Genomic DNA, 17,253 nt, shown 5'->3' with positions numbered 1-17,253 from the left:
TCTTCTATCCCTCTCCCTGATACCCTCATGTTATATTTCTGTGGGTACTGAATGCCTTTCTCAGACATGGCTGAAGATAGAACTGACCATTATCCAACTAACCGCAGAATGTCACACCTGGGTGGGGGGTGCTTGGAGCCCACCAAGTACAGGGATTTCAAGTACAACCCTGCTAGGAACTTTGAACTTGTGCCAGGATAATTACAAGAATGTCACCAACTAGGCCCTCTAAAAATACTGATCCCTAGGCCTTTCAGTAAAGATTTTAAATCAGTAGGGATGAGGTAGGCCCGTGATATGGTTTGGCTGTGTCCCCACCCAAATCTCATCTTGAATTATAGCTTCCATAATTCCCACATGTCTTGGGAGGGACCTGGTGGAAGGTAATTGAATCGCGGGGGAGGGGGAGTTCCCATGCTGTTTTTGTGATAGTGAGTAAGTCTCATGAGATCTGATAGTTTGATAAAGGGAAGTTCACACACACACACACACACACACACACACACACGCTCTCTCTTGCCTGCTGCCATGTAAGACGTGTCTTGCTTCCCCTTTGCTTTCCATTATGATTGTGAGGCCTCCCCAGCCATGTGGAACTGTGAGTCAATTAAACCTCTTTCCTTTATAAATTACCCAGTCCCGGTTATGTCTTTATTAGCAGCGTGAGAACAGACTCATACAGCCCATGAATGTGATTTCATATCCTCCCCTCCCCAATTGACTCTGCTGCATGATGAGGCTTGGAAGCTGCTGTTCTTGGTCCAGGAGCTTACAACTGCCCTGAGGCCTCCTCAGGGGATACTCATGAAAGTGGCCAAGGAATTGGGGCTTCAGACCTCACCTCTACTCCAGTAGCTTTTTTATCTTTTTTACTGGGCATCTATATCAGGTTTTGTTTGTTTGTTTTGAAGGAAGTGTTCTTTAGCAGGAAAAGAAGGAGGGAGGGGAAGAGTAAAAGGAATTCAAGGAGAGGATTTGATTGGGGTGGGGTAGGGAACATTAACTCATTGATGACTTCTAGAACATGCTGATGGCTCAGGCAAGAATAGTGTCAGTTTAGGGCTGCTTGCTAATTTCCGTAATAACTCAAGGGATTGACTTTTCTTGAGCAAGTTAAATATTAATTTAGCTTTGCAGAAGATTGATCTTTCTCTAGCAATGGGTTATGATTTGTAAATATCCCTGAAGACACCATTGGTTTGGGATTCCAAGCCCGGGTGCCTCTTTTCCCCTAGAGCATCTCCTTGGCAATTTTTTTTGTGTCTGATGTCAAATGCTCGCTTATTTTCTTGATTAATCACTCAGCTATTTGATATCACTAAATCACTCCTTCAAAGCGACAGATGCTTGCTGCTAAGGCCAGCAGCTGAGGGCTCTCAGGCACCCAAGGGTGACTGAACTCTTTTGCTAAGACTCAGAGGCCCATCTGACTAGAAGGCTTTGGGGCAGTCAACCAGTTCACTCTCTACCTCTAAACAGTTTTGTGTCTAAATGTTTGGAAAGCATTTCTAGTGAAAACAATTGCACAATTTCCCCCTGATAATTCTACTCAATATAAAGCTATTCTATTAGAATGTTCCTGCTCACTTATAACCCAAATCATATGTATGTGTATATATATATATGTCCATGTGTGTATATATGTGTATATATGTATATATATATATATAACCTTTTTTCATTCACTACTTATTAGTGAAAAGGGTACACAAACAGCATCCATCCTGAGTATGATCACATGCATATCTTGTACATGAAAAGACTTTGTTGCCCCGTCCTATCCTTTCCTTTTGACATATTGCTTTACTGCATAAATAAAAGGTTCAGTTACACATTCCATGACCCAGGTGACCTTTAATTAGATTCTTAAGCTGCAAAACATATTTTCATCAGTTATTTTTTTATCACTTCTCAGCCTTTTGGCTAAGATCAAATGTAGTTATTTTTTGAGAGGCAGGTGAATCCTTTAAGATTTATTTGAAACACTTTAATATGGATAATAGGCAAATAACAAAAAGCTTCCTTTCCATCTTTTGTTCTTTCTTCCAACATTTATTCAGCAGCAATTCTGTGCCAGTTGTCGGCGAAGTGCTAGGGACCCAGTGATGGCTGGGACCCAGTCTCTCCCTTTAAAGATCTCATGGTCTCCCAGTGGAGATGGGTTAAAAAGTGGAAGGTATTATGGGACTTGTCATCCAAAATGGTCTCTAACTAGAGGCCTCCAACAAGCCTCTCCTTGCTTCTCAGGAAAATACCCCAGCAAATGCAGACAAATATGAAGAATTATAAAACAAGGTGAACAAACACTGATAGACAACCTAATTGCCAGGATGTGGAAGAAACTAACAATACTTAAAAGGTCTATCAAGCTGGATTGAGAAAAATCTATCAAGCATATGTATGACATATGCCAAGTTCTCTTTTTTAAAAGAGAAACTGCTTTAAAGACATAGCTAGGAAGGCATATTGTCATTCCCTCTCTGTCGATACTTGACTCAGACACTCAGGATCTCTACTAACCAGAGAATGGAGTAAATATCTGTCATCACCATTGTTGTTCAGTTTCAAGCCAAACAAAGAACAGTTTCCCTGGTCTTCCTCTTCCCTTCCTTAGTGTCTTCTACATCTAGAAGAGCTTAAAAATGAAATACACAACTGGATAGATGGATGGGCTGATGAAGACACAATGCATTCTTCAGGTAAAAAACAGTCAAGAGGCTGGAACAGTCATAGTAATGACTGTACTGTGACAGTACAGCCTGCTGACTAGAGTTTTTCCTGGGATACAGCAGGTCAGAGCACCAGAGAATTGGGATGGTGGTTGGAGAAAGATGCTACTTCAGTAGAGAAGACATACACTAGATGAAGCTTGCTGGCAACTGGCAATTAAGCATTGCCATAGGTTTATAAAGGCGATTCAGTGATTAAGCAAGTAGACAGCTAGAGGATCAAAGGCCAACCCACTCATCCTGCCTACCAAAATACACTGAGAATTAATGAGTCTTTGCCTTCTCAAGGAGGAGTGAAGAGAAGTCAGGACACTTCAGGGACCTATTAGAACACTGCAAAACCAGGCGCAGCACCTTCAAGACCCAGATGAGAAGCGTCCTTTTGAAAATGACGTTCTGCAGAATCTAGAGACATTTTCAGAAAACTTCTTGGCACACATGAAGATGTAAATTTGAATATAGAGAAACAAACTTATGAGAAAACAAGTTAAACAGAAAAGACAACAGAATAAAAGAAGAGGGGAGGAGAAAGGGATAGGAAGTGTTTTAAGGAAGCAAAAATGCAGTGTCTGAATTCAATTCCGCATTGGTGTGTCAGTCAAGACTACATTTGTTGCTGCTGAACATTAAATGGATGATATAAAAGATAAACTGGAGAAGCTTTCCAAAAATGCATACAACATAAACAGAAAAGAAAACTGGAAACAGAGAATACAAAACAAACAAGATAGAAAATGGGGAACCAACTTATATAAAATTGTGCTAGTTGCTTGCAAGGTGCTGGGGACCTTAAAGGGTTCCCAAAAGAGTTCCAAGAAGAGTTCAGAGTTATTTAAAAAGAAACCAGTACAAATGCTGTGAAAGTGAAGACAAAGCCATGAAAGCATAACATTTTTCTTAGCTGAATAAAGACGTGATAGTCTCATCTAGATAACGTTTTTGAACCATATGGATTTTTTAAAAGAAATTTTACATCTATTCAAGAACACACACAGACACATTCACGGCCACATAGAAAAACAGGATATCTATAGTGGAATAAATATTAATTTCAGAAAACTAAATTCTAGGGAAAAAATGAAGCAAGAGCTATAGAGTTTGGGTTTTTCTTGGTTTTGTTGGTTTAGTTTGGTTTTTTAGCAATAAAGTTTTTAAGAGGGAAAATTTGTAGCACAAAATACATATAAATCCAGCAATTTGAAAACAACAAACATTTTCAGGTCTCAGAAAATTTGCAACACTTTAGAAAAAAATTACTTAAAAATATATTCCAATTGATAAAGAGATAAAATTTGGTGTCAAGCAATAAAATCAATTAAAAGAGATGTCTAAATATTTGCAGATTGCTTTTTAATTTTCTTTTAATTCATCCTGCATAACTGCAACTTTGTACCATTTGACCTATATCTCTTATTTTCTCCCCCCTCTATCTGGTAACCACTGATCTACTCTCTGTTTCTACATATTTGACTTTTAAAAATAGATTCTACTGCCGGGCGCAGTGGCTCACACCTGTAATCCCAGCAATTTGGGAGGCCAAGGCGAGTGGATCACCTGAAGTCAGGAGTTCAAGACCAGCCTGGCCAACACGGTGAAACCTCATCTCTACTAAACATACAAAAATTAGCTGGACTTGGTGGTGGGCACCTGTAATCCCAGCAACTCAGGAGGCTGAGGCAGGAGAATCACCTGAAGCCAGGAGGCGGAGGTTGCAGTGAGCCAAGATCATGCCACTACACTCCAGCCTGGGGGAAAAGAGCGACACTGTTTCAAAAAAAAATATGACTGAGACGATGCAGTATTTTTCTTTTTGTGTCTGCTTTATTTCACTTAGCACAATGTCCTTCAGGTTCAGTCATGTTGTTACGTATGGCAGGATCTTCTTTTTTAGGGCTGAATAATATTTCTGTGAGTGTGTGTTGTGTGTGTGTGTGTGTGTATCACAATTTCTTGTCAATGGATCCACTCATCCATTGATGGACACAGGTTGTTTCCATATCTTGGCTATTGTGAATAATGCTGCAGTGAACATGGGAGTGCAGATACCTCTACAAGGTTCTGATTACATTCCTTTGAGTATAAACCAAGAAGAGGGATTTCTGGTTCATGTGGTAGTTTTATTTTTAATTTTTTGAGCAACCATTTTTCCATAATGGCTACACCAATTTACCTTCCAACCAACAGTGTATCCTTTTCTCTCATGAACACTTCCCCCTTATTTTGTTTGGTAATAGCCATTCTAACAGGTGCGAGGTGATATCTCACAACTTTTATTTCAATTTTCCTGTTGATTAGTTGAATACCTTTTCATGTATCTGCTGGCCACGTTTATGTCTTCCTTGGAGAAATGTCTGTTCAGGTTATTTGCCCATTTTTAGTTGGGTTATTTGTTTTTTGGTTTTTGGAAGTTTTTTAAATATTGAATTGTGTGAGTTCCTCACATATTTTGGATATTAACCCCTTATCAGATATATGGTTCATGAATATGTTCTCCTGGTCTGTATGCTGCCTTTCTATTTTATTGATTGTTTCTTTTGCTGTGCAAAAACTTTTTAGTTTGATGTAGTCTCACTTGTTTATTTTTACTTTTGTTGCCAAAAGTTTTTGTGTGATGTCCAAAAAATCACTGCCAACGCTAATATCAGGGACCTTGTTCTCTGTTTTCTTCTAGGAGTTTCACAGTTTCAGGTCTATGTTTAGGTCCTTAAACCGTTTTGAGTTGATTTCTGTGTGTGGTATAAGAAAAGTGTCCAAATTAGTTTGTTTGCATGTGGATATCCAGTTTTCCCAATACCACTTGTTGAAAATACTCCCTTTTTCCCTTTGTATCTTCTTGATGCTCTGTCAAAAACTGGTTGACCGTATATGCTTGGGTTTATTTCCAGGCTTTCCGTGTTGTTCCATTAGTCTGTGTGTCTGTTCTTATGCCAGTGCAAGACCGTTTTGATTACTATAGCTTTGTAATATCATTTGAAATCAGGAGATGTGATGTCTCCAACTTTGTTCTCCATTCTTAAGATTGCTTTGGCTCTTCAGGGTCTTTCATGGTTTTATATGAATTTTAGAATTGTGTTTTCTATTTATGTGATGAACGCCATTGGAATTTTGATAGGAATTGTGTTGAATCTATATATTACTTTGGGTAGTATGGACACTTTAACAATATTAATTCTTCCATCCAGTGAAGATGAGATATCTTAGCATTTATTTGTCTTTTTCAGATTCTTTCATGGATGTTTTATAGCTTTTAGTGTACAGATTTTTCACATTCTCAGTTAAACTTATTCCTAAGTATTTTATTCATTTTTTTTTTACTATCGTAAATGGGATTTTCTTGATTTCTTTTCCAGATAGGTTGTTACTGGTGTGAATATATACAACTGATTTTTGCATGTTAGTTTTGTGTCCCTTTAAATTAAAATAAAATGTAAAAAGTAATCTCAATAAAGAACACTCATATTGTTAAAATTCTAATTACTAAAGCCTAGATCCAGTGCTTTAAATTACATTAATTAGGACCAAAGAGAAGAGGAATATGGGGAGAAGGAAAAGAAGAGGAAAGCTATCTGACATTCCTTGTTTACTTAGGAGGAATTGAGACTCTTAGAAATACTGATTTAAAATAGCTAAACTTGGTTTAAAAGTGGCTTGAAATACTTAAAGGCTTTTACAAATATACTCTGAAGAAGTATATATATACCTTTGAAAATACTAGAGAAAATAAAAGCAAAATATAACTCCTATTTTTAAAATTATTTTATTTATTTATTGTTTTTAGAAGCCAGGCTGTAGGGATGACTACTGCCACCAGACAGAGCCCGACCCCAACCCCTATTAAAAAAAGAAAAGAAGGAATGAAAGAAATTTAAAAAACACAAATAGAAGGAAAGTTACTATTTATGCAATTAAAATTTATAAGAAATTACAGAATCACTTCCAATAAGAAATATGAATGAATTGGGTCAGGTGCAGTGGCTCATGCCTATAACCCCAGCACTTTGGGAGGCTGAGGTGGGTGGATCACCTGAAGTCAGGAGTTCGAGACCAGCCTGAGCAAGATGGTGTAACCCCATCTCTACTAAAAATACAAAAATTAGCCGGTCCTGGGGGCACACGTCCATAATCCCAGTGACTCGGGAGATAGAGGCAGGAGAATCGCTTCAACCTGGGAGGTAGAGGTTGTAGTGAACTGAGATGATGCCACTGCATTCCAGCCTGGGCAACAGAGCAAGACTCTATTAAAAAATAATAATAAATTTAAAAAAAGAAGAAAAAGAAAATAAAAAAAGAAATATGAATGAATTGAATCTTGATTAAAAGATAAGCAATTTTTGGCTAAAAAATAATGTCATTATGTATCATACCTCAAAGGAAAAATAAATAGTAAAAAACAAAAAAACAAAAAACCCTTGCATTTGTGCTAATATTATAGACAAAATAACCCACACAACTCTTAATAAAAACATCTAGAAAAATTCAATAACATGTGAAATAGCTTCTTGTGAATGTATTGCAGAGCCATAAGAAGTATCCCCAAGAGCACAGAAACAAAGAGGTACAAAAAGCTAGAATGACGAATCTGGGAGCTTACGCTGCAGGGATTGATCCCCAATCTGGGAAACATAATGACTTAAATTTTAATAGATACAAGGTTTTGAATGAGTACAAGGCAGAAAGTTGGAACTGAGACAACTGCATAAATCTGAAGCTTTAAATTGCAACACCTTCACTGAAAGAATGGAGGAAAGGAAAAGTTTACTCACTGTCCTAAAGGAGAACAAGGATGCTTGCCACTCTTGGCTTGGGTGGAGTGGGTAAGATAAAATAATCTCCGCTCAGAATTCTTGTCATATGCCTTCACTCATATGGATTTCAAATTCAAATTTATGCTACTTGAATAATCTCAGATCTCCCAAGCCAAGAACTCAGCTGAAAAAAGCACTTATAAGTAGATAATACCCTGGGAACATTAAGGGGAAGAAAATGCAAGAGGCACACAACATCCACAGAATTCCCAAAACGAGATTAGACCCCTATTATAAAACTATCAAAGAAAGACTTTTAGATATCAGTATTTTAAATAATAAAGGAAGACACTATAAAAAGAATCTATAGATTTGGGAGAGAACCACATAGAACAGGAAAAATTTTAAATAGACATTGCAATTAAAAACTAAATGAATAGGTTCAAGAGATTAAATATGCTTGAAGAGTGGTCTACTGAACTTTGAATTAATTTTTCCAAATTAACTATAATGTAAGGCAGAAAAACAAAGAGATGTAATCTTAAAAACCATTGAGAAATATGGGTGATGTTTAATTTATTTAATACTTAGGAGAAAATAATGGAAGGAATGGGAGGATAAGGAATACTTAAAGAAACAATGGCAGATAAATTTTTGAACTGACAAACAAATGAATTATTCAGATTCAAGAAGCAGATTTAAGAAGTTCTGAGCAGAATAAACAACAACAAAAAAATTCCTAACTAGACAAATCATAATGAAACTAAAGGACATCAAAGATAGAGAAAAAAAACTTTAAAGCTATCAGAGAGAAATAAGAAGTTGCTCACATGAAATGACAATTAGACTTCTCAGCAGCAAGATGTATATATAGAAAGAAAATAAAATTATACATAAAATTTTAAATTCTAAAATTGTATATACCTAAATTTCTATATCCAGATAAATTTGTATTCAAGACTAAGAGCGAAAAAAAAAAAAAAAAAAAAAAAAAAAAAAAAAAAAAAAAGGTTGTAAAGACACTTTAAAGGAAGACTGAGGGAATTTACCACCAAGATACTATCTCTAAGAGATCTACTAAAGGAACTATTTCAGGAATGAAGGAAATAATTCAGAAGAGCAAAGTTAGAGGAAAGTTTACTTGTTTGCCCAATGGTAAACATGTGGGTAAATCATTAGCGTTTCTAAAAACAAGATAACACTAAAATGTTGAATAACAGTGTTTAAGATGGGAGCTGGAAAGCTGAAAGTTTTCTAATACCCTGGTACCATTCTGAAAGCAAGCAGAAACACTGAATAATTTTAGATGTTGTCAAATCAACCATGCTTTAAACTGTTAAAAGTGGCCACTGCTAGATAAGCAGAAGAAAAAAAGAGGATTAACGAAAATTAATCAGTACAATAGGAAGTAGGAATAAAAAAGCATAGTATATATAAAGCACAAACAGAGATAATGGAAATAAATCTAAAATTACTAGCAATCAGAATAAATAAAAACAGAAATAAACTCATCATTTAGAAGCAAACATCAGATTGGTTAAGAATAAATCCAGTTGTATACTGTTGGAAGAAACACATCCAAAAACATAATGACTCACATGTGTTCAAAGTAAACAGATAGGAAAAAGAAAACAGGCAAATATTGTTTTTTAAAACTGGGATAACTAGACTAATGCCAAGCAAAATAAATATTAAGATAAAAGCATTATTAATAATAAAAAGGATCATTACATAATAGTAAATGGAATAATTCTTTTAGGAACACAATAAATTCTGAGTTTCTATGTACCTAAGACACAGCCTCAAGTTATGTAAAGAATAAAAAGGCAGAATCTCAAGAAAATGGACAAATCTATCATCAGAAAGTGATTTTAACATAATTCATTTTGTTATTTATAAATCAGGCAGATGAAAATTGGTAAGTAAATGGAAGAAAGCAACAACTTAATTTAATTTAGTGGGTTTATAGAGCCCTATCCAACCGCTAGCAATTATGCTTTCTTCTCCAGTAGATGTAGAACAATTGCAAAACCTGACGACTTACCAGCCAAACAGCAAGGCTCAATAAAGACTAAATAATTTGTCATACAGATCATATTCTCTGACCTCAACACAATTTAATCAGAAATCAATAACCAAAGAAACTTTGAAAAATGCATTTAAATAAACTTTAAGTAAGGAATCATAATGCATACGGAAAAGTATTTAAAATTTAATGATAATTAAAACACTACCATTCAAAACCTTGGCATGCAGCTAAAGTGGTATCTACAGGAAATCTGTACCTTACCTTGGAATATTAGAAAGAATATTAGAATAGAAGAAAATTCATAAGATAAATATGTAAACACGGGAATGAAAAATAAAGAAATTATCAACAAGGCCCCCACATCTCAAAGCTTACTCACTGAAAAAAATAAATTAATAAAGTACAAAAAAGCTTCTGACAAGACTGTGCTAGTTTGCAAGAGGTGGGGTGGAGTGTATAATGGGACAAAACAAAAATAAATAATATTATGGGTGGAAAAGAGGGCATATGGCTAGAGTAAAACTTTAAAACAGTAGAAAATACTGTGAGCCATTTGAATGAAATAGCAATTTTTCTTGAGAAGAAAATACAATATATCAAACCTGATTCACAATAAAAAATAGAATATTTGAGTAAACTGATTATCATGAAAGAATTTGAATTGGTAATTAAAAATCTACCCACCAAAAAAAGAAACAACATTAACTCTAAACGGTTTTGTTAATGGTTTCTACTCCAAACACTCAAGGATGTATTTCCCGAATGATGTTAGGAAGCTGACATAATCCTTGTCCCAGGATTGAAAAAGTTGTCTAATTTTAGAGAAATCTATTGTCTCATTTACTGATTAAAGGACAAAACATATATATGATCATCTCAATAGGCACAGACAGAATATTTGATTAAAAATCAGAACATTTTCACAACTTAAAACTATTTAATAAAATAATAGAAATGGACTTGAGACACGGTATCTATCCAAAGCCCAGAGAAAACATGACATTTCATGGCAAAACATCGGAAGCATTCTCTTTAAAGCTGGGAAGAAGAAAGGATGCCTACTCTCCTCGTTTCTAGTCAACGTTTCACTGCTGGCCCGAGCTAGCACTGTAAGACATAAAAGAGACATGAAAAATATAAGGAGAGGACAGAAAGAAAGAAAACTACATTAGGCCACAGACAGCAAAATTTTGTAGAAAACTCAAGAGACTGTACAGGCAAATCATTAGACCAAACATAAATCATGAGCAACTTTGCTAGTTACAAAGTCAATATATAACAATCTGTTGCTTTCTTAAACATCAGCAACAAATAAGAATAAGTAATTTTTTAACAATACAGCATTTTTTCTCCTACTACTTTTACTTTAGGTTCCAGAAGTACATGTGCAGGTTTGTTACATAGGTAAACGAGGCTTGGTGTACAAATGATCCATCACCCAGGTAGTGAGCATAGTACCCTGATGGGTAGCCTTGCAACCCACCACTGCGTCCGCCTTCCTCGCTCAAGCTGTCCCCAGTGTCTGTTGTTCCCATTTTTGTGTCCATGTGAATAATACAGCATTTTTAATGGCAATACAAACTCTAATATATCTTGGAACAAATCTTAAGGAAGTTTTTAAAGGACTTATAAAAAACATATAAAAATTTATTAAACAACATTTAAATAACTGGAGAGATATACTATGTTTATGGGTGAGAAATCTCATGACTATTTTCCCCAATTTTTCCTATAGATTCAATACAAATACAAAAAAATGCCCATAACATTTTTGAAGGCTGACAATTTGACCCTAAAGTTCAAAGGCAAAGGCAAGAATAACGAAGACAATTTTGAAGACAAAGAGAATGGAAGGCCTTGCCTTATCAGCTATCAAAACTTATTATAAAGCTACCATAATTAAAACAATATGGAATTGATATAGAGATTTAGGACCAATGTATAATGAAAAATAGATGTCAAGGGAAACATTACAAAATGGTGAGAAAGGATAAACTATTCAATAAGCGTTGCCAAGACAATCTGAAAAATAAAATTAGATTCCTTTCTCACACAAGTATCAATTCCAGGTGGACTGAAGACCAATACTAAAAGGAAGACTTCATAATCTTTTTGAATATAACATAGGAGAATAGCTAAATGAACTGGGCTGTAAGGAGGAGAATGTCATAAACAGGACACAAAAAGCACAAACTACAAAGGAAAATACAGATACACTTGACTAATAAAATGAAAACTTTGATGCAAAAAGACACCATAAACATAGTTAAGCCACACACTGAGAGACAATATCTGCAACTTAATTTAAAAAGTATTAGTATCTAGACTATATGAAGAATTTCTACAAATCAATATGAAATAAATGTGTCAAAAGCACCCAAGTGCTCGCTTTGATAGCATATATACTAAAATTGGAATGATACAGATTAACATGGCTCCTCTGCAAAGGTAACATGCAAATTTGTGAAGCACTCCATATTTTTATACCACATACAAAAGGACAAAGGCTGTATGTCTCCACTTACATGAAATATCTAGAGTAGGTGAATTCACAGAGATAGCAAGTAGATTAGTGGTTACCAGGGGACAGGGGAAGAGGAATTGGGAGTTATTGCTTAAAGAGTACAGAGTTTCTGTTTGAAATGATAAAAGGGCTTTGGAAATAAATAGTGGTGATGATTGCATAGCATTGTGAATTATACAGTTAAAATGGCTAACATGAAAATTTTATATTATATAAATATATATATTTATATATTATATATTTTGACTACAAAAAAACACCCAGTGTTAAAAAGTGTTAAAAAGAGGACAAAAGACATTTCAGATATAAGTAACTCTGAATAAGCTAACAATATCTGAAAAAGTGTGCAACCTCATTTGATAATGAAAACAACACTGAGATAATGCTTCTCACCCCCATAGGTAAACATAATAAAGTCAGACAATAGCTAGGGTTGGTAGAATATAGAGCAACAAGAGCTGTCATAAAATGCCGGTAGGAGTGTAAATTGCTTCAAAGGTTTTGGGTAGAAGTATGGCATCACTCAGTGAAGTTTAACATGTGCTTCTTTATGTATTAATTAGACATAATAAAGACACTAACAATAAATGGCTTAAAGGTAAAGAAGTTTACCTTATCTCTCTCACTTATCAGTTCCAAAGTTTACAGCCTGGTCAGTGAGACAACTTTGATTCTCACAGTCGTTCAGGTAATCAGTTCTTTCCAAGTCAGTTTCTGCAAAATTGAAGTTGGCTCACCACCACATTTTGGTTTTGTCTAGTGAGAAAGAGAAGAAAGCATGGAGGAGGTACACCCACCACCTTAAGGCTCTGATCCTAATGTAGCAGAATAGAAAGCTGCTTAGATTCCACTAGTGAGGACTTAGTCACATAGCCATATCCAACTAAAAGGGAGACTGGGAAATGCAGTCTAGATGAACACCCATGTGTAAGATGGGGAAAATGATTTTGGGTGGACAAAATTCATTTTTGTCAGTCTCCACTACACCTAGAAGTCAGCAATTTCATGACTGGGAATACCTTAGCACATGTATGCCAGGAGACAGACATAAGAAAGCTTATAGGCTCACAATCCATAATAGGAAAAAACAGGAAATAACCCAAATGTCCATCATTGTAAAACAGAAAAATAAATCATTGTGTATTCTTATACAGGAGCAAAAATGAGTGAATTATTGCTGCACAATTGGAAAGGATCACAATATTCAGCTGAGTGGTAGGGACTTGGGTGCCTGTTTTATTATTAATATTTGAATTGTGTATTCATATATATGTATACTATATTTATTATTTTGCACATATTTACCATAGAAAAATTACCTTACCAGTATAAAATAGATATAATTTTTCACACAACAGGCTGGTAAAAGCAAATGTTCACTAATATTAAATGTAGACAAAGATATGGATAGCAAAAGTATGAATTGTAGTAGAATAAATTTTTACTATGTAGGGCATTTTGGAAGTATCTTCAAAAGCTTAAACTGGGCACATCTATAAATTACAATTTTGCTGCTCAGCACCAACTTAGAAAAACAACCATGGAGCCACTAAGAAGCCAATGTGCAAAGGTGTTCAGTCTAGCAAATCTTAAAACAGCAAAAACATTGAGAATAACCTAGATGCTACTTAAGCCACTGACTAACTAACCTTTAGTCATTGACACTAAGGCAGTGACTGAACTATGATTCAGCCATACTACCAAATATCATGAAATAGTCAAAAAGAGTGATGTGGGCCAGGTGTGGTGGCTCACACCTGTAATTCCAGCACTTTGGGAGGGCGAGGTGGGCAGATCACCTGAGGTCAGGAGTTGGAGACCAGCCTGGCCAACATGGTGGAACCCTGTCTCTACTAAAAATACAAAATTAGCCGGGTGCGGTGGTGTGCACCTGTAATATTAGCTACTTGGGAAGCTGAAGCAGGGGAATTGCTTGAACCCAGGAGACAGAGGTTGCAGTAAGCCGAGATCACGCCACTGCACTCCAGCCTGGATGACAGGAGGAAAACTCCGTCTCAAAAAAAAAAAAAAAAAAAAAAAAAAAAAAAAGAGTGACATGGAACTATTTGTGCTTAACATAAGTGGGTCTTCAATACAGCATTCTGTGAAAAGGCAACTTGCAGAACAAATGAGAGAAGACTGTAATAGTTCCTATAGTGATTGGGGTGTGTGTGTGTTTTATTTATTCTGAATTTCCTCCAGAAAAATAATTTGTGGTTTTTAAAAGCCTAAGGCCGTGTACGGTGGCTCATGCCTGTAATCCCAGCACTTTGGGAGACTGAGGTGGGCGGATCACAAAGTCAAGGGTTCAAGACCAACCTGGCCAACATGTTGAAACCCCATCTCTACTAGAAAAATTCAAAAATTAGCTGGGCTTGGTGGCATGCGCCTGTAATCCCAGCTACTTGGGAGGCTGAGGCAGGAGAATTGCTTGAACCCAGGAGGCGGAGGTTGCAGTGAGCCAAGATCGCGCCACTGCACTCCAGCCTGGGTGACAGAGTGAAACTCTGTCTCAAAAAAAAAAAAAAAAAAAAAAAAAAATCTATTCTTTCAAATGTTGAAGTCAACCAAAAGTGAAAGTTAGAAACCACAATACTCACCATTTCCGTGTATTTTTAAGTGAGTCAATTAGACAAGTCCAGTAATTGCTGAAGGCCCCTCTGAAAAATGAGGTGAGTATATATTTTGCTCAAAAGTCAGGTAATAGGCATTTGAGAGTAAAAAAAATATGATCATTTTCTTTATGGAGCAGTATGTGTGGCTGATCAAAAGAAGAAATAAGGGCAATTTATCTTCCTTTTCACAAAGAGTCTAAAGTATGAAATGCTAATCATTAAAACAAGAAATACAGTCCAGATCAAAACACTGTTAGGTGATCACATAACTAATTGGAGAGTGAGAACCAAAGGCGACTTATTAATGGTAAAATCCAGAAGTGCTTTTCAAAGAGGTCAATACCAAACGTGTGCCTTTTTTAACACCTTCACTGAGGACTTCACTAATGCAATAGAAAGCATGCCGGTTAAATGTGTGTTTGTCACTTCTTCCCTTTTGAAATCTTCCTTTTAAAAAATTAGAATTAAGAATGGTTGGCTTTCCTAATATTTAATAGACAAGCCACAGATCAGCAACATTTGCTGTAATCTGGCTTCACATGAATGAGGCAGTCCTGGATCCCCAAAAAGCATCAGCCTCAGCCTAATAGTTTGTCCATCTCTCCCAACCCCTGCTAGTATCTTGGGATGGTTTCAAAAGTGTTAAAAACACTGGTCTGAAAGTTCCTCTAGCACCTCAGGTAAGTGTCATATCTTCACCACCTCTTGAATGCCACCAGCATCAGAAACTGCTTGGCTCCCAGGACCTCCAACTCTGGAGAATCCCCATTGGACAGGACTTCCAGGCCTCCAGCACCTGTACCCATCACTATACCTCAGCATCATCATGACCTCAGCCTCAGCCAGCTGCCCCGAACCAAGAAGAGCAGGTACTCCGGCTTCACATGATTTCTAGTCCAGCCTAGACCCTCTGGGTAGGCCACGTCAACAAAACCAAGTTACTACCAGAGACTAGAACCCCTCTCTGTTCACACACACAATGCAGCAGCCATTAGCCCCATGTGCCTATTAGGCACTTGATATGTAGCGAGTCCAAATTGAAAGGTACTATCAGTGTAATACACACCAGATCCCAAGGACTTAATACGAAAAAAATTAAGTATCTTGTTGATAATTTTCGTATTGACATGTTGAAATGGTGGTTTTTAATACATTGAGTTAACTAATATTGAAATGAATTTCACCTGTTTGTCTTACCTTTTTAATGTGCTTACTAGAAAATATGTGGCTTGCATTATATTTCTATTGAGCAGAATTTCCCCAGAACCAGCTGCTCACTGGAACTACTGGAAACAGAATCTGGCTGTCTGCGGCCAGGGACTAGCAAAAATTAGGTGGATGTCAAGGCCCCATAGAGATGGGTTGTGGTGCATGGTATCCCAGAGGGGCTAGGCTACAGGAAGAAAATGTAAGTCAGAGACACAGTCCTACAACACCACAGATATCTCTTCCCACAGACTAACGGGTGGGGAGGTGGCTTTCTGAGAAAGCAGCTGGCTATATTGGTAATACCTGGCAATTTTTGTCATTTCTGCTATTAGTGTTCAGTGTGTAGACCTGATGCAGTGACCAGGAGGGGTGCATGCAGGCAGAAAGCAGAAAGCCCCACATCCACAGCTGATTGACAATGAGAATGAGACGGCTGAAAAGAAGAGGCACCATTCCACACCAAATGAATGATGGAGAGAGAAGGGTCACTGACTGGGTAACTCCCCGAGTTGTCCAAAATAACCCCTGGAATCAGATGGACAAACAGGAACTTGAATATAATGTCAAGAAATCTGAGGTTTCCCTTCTCCTGAATATCTGGATAAACCTGTCTCCCATTCTCTATCCCAGAATCAGACCCTGAGACAGAGATTAAGGTGCAAGTTTAGTGGGGGGCATATTGAACTCTGTGAGGCTCCTTGGGATCCCCTACACTGGCAGGTATATCCATCCTCCAGCTGTGAGTATTGGCCGCCAACACTTCACAGCTGACCTCTTTTCTGGAGAATTGCCTTTGGCCAGACGGGCGCTGCCTCAGCTTGGAGGCTATATGCTACTTCACTTCAGGGAAAAGCCTCAGAAAATGTCCAACTGAAGTAGGGGTTCCAAAGGCTGGCCCCCTTACCCGAAGGGGACACTAACTGTTACAATTTTTGCTCTGGAAGTTCCCCCAAAGGATTGGGCTGAAGCCAGGCCCCAGCCAGGACTGCATCCTTGTTCAGCTCCTTTCCCTGCCCCATCTTACAGCCCTCTCTCCTCTTCCCTGAGGACACTCCTCCACTAAATCACGTGAACAAGACCCTTGTCTCAGGCTCTGTTTATGGGGACCTCGCTGTGACCGGAGGTGAGGGAAACATAGGTAGGTGAGTGGGGAAGTGAGATAAGGAAGAAGATAATAAAGGTATGTTATTAAGACAGTCACCACCAGAGGTGACTGGAAATTAATCCTGTGGCAAAACTGGAGGCCAATGTAGAACACAGATCTCTGAGTTATCCTATCCGATGGGCTGGGGTATTTATACATCAGTTCTCACCAGACATTGGTCAAAAGCTGCCAGACTACATCAACCCCGCAGCACTCCAGCCTGCCCAAGGTGGACAGAGAAGCCCTCCTAGGTTTCAG

General features: G+C 37.2%; 1 protein-coding gene and 1 non-coding gene across 4 annotated transcripts in view; both read left to right on the top strand.

The window, feature by feature from the left end:
* The window catches only part of ANAPC13 (anaphase promoting complex subunit 13), a 1,014,760-nt gene that overhangs the window by 707,711 nt on the left and 289,796 nt on the right, over positions 1-17,253 (top strand). The window lies entirely within an intron of this gene.
* Positions 11,885-11,986, top strand: LOC126949452 (U6 spliceosomal RNA). Its single transcript, XR_007723750.1, has one exon. It is a non-coding gene; the product is annotated as a U6 spliceosomal RNA (small nuclear RNA).

This window comes from Macaca thibetana, chromosome 2 (genome assembly GCF_024542745.1).
Source record: "Macaca thibetana thibetana isolate TM-01 chromosome 2, ASM2454274v1, whole genome shotgun sequence".
Classification (NCBI taxonomy): Eukaryota; Metazoa; Chordata; class Mammalia; order Primates; family Cercopithecidae; genus Macaca; species Macaca thibetana.
This window is presented reverse-complemented; position numbering and strand designations above follow the sequence as displayed.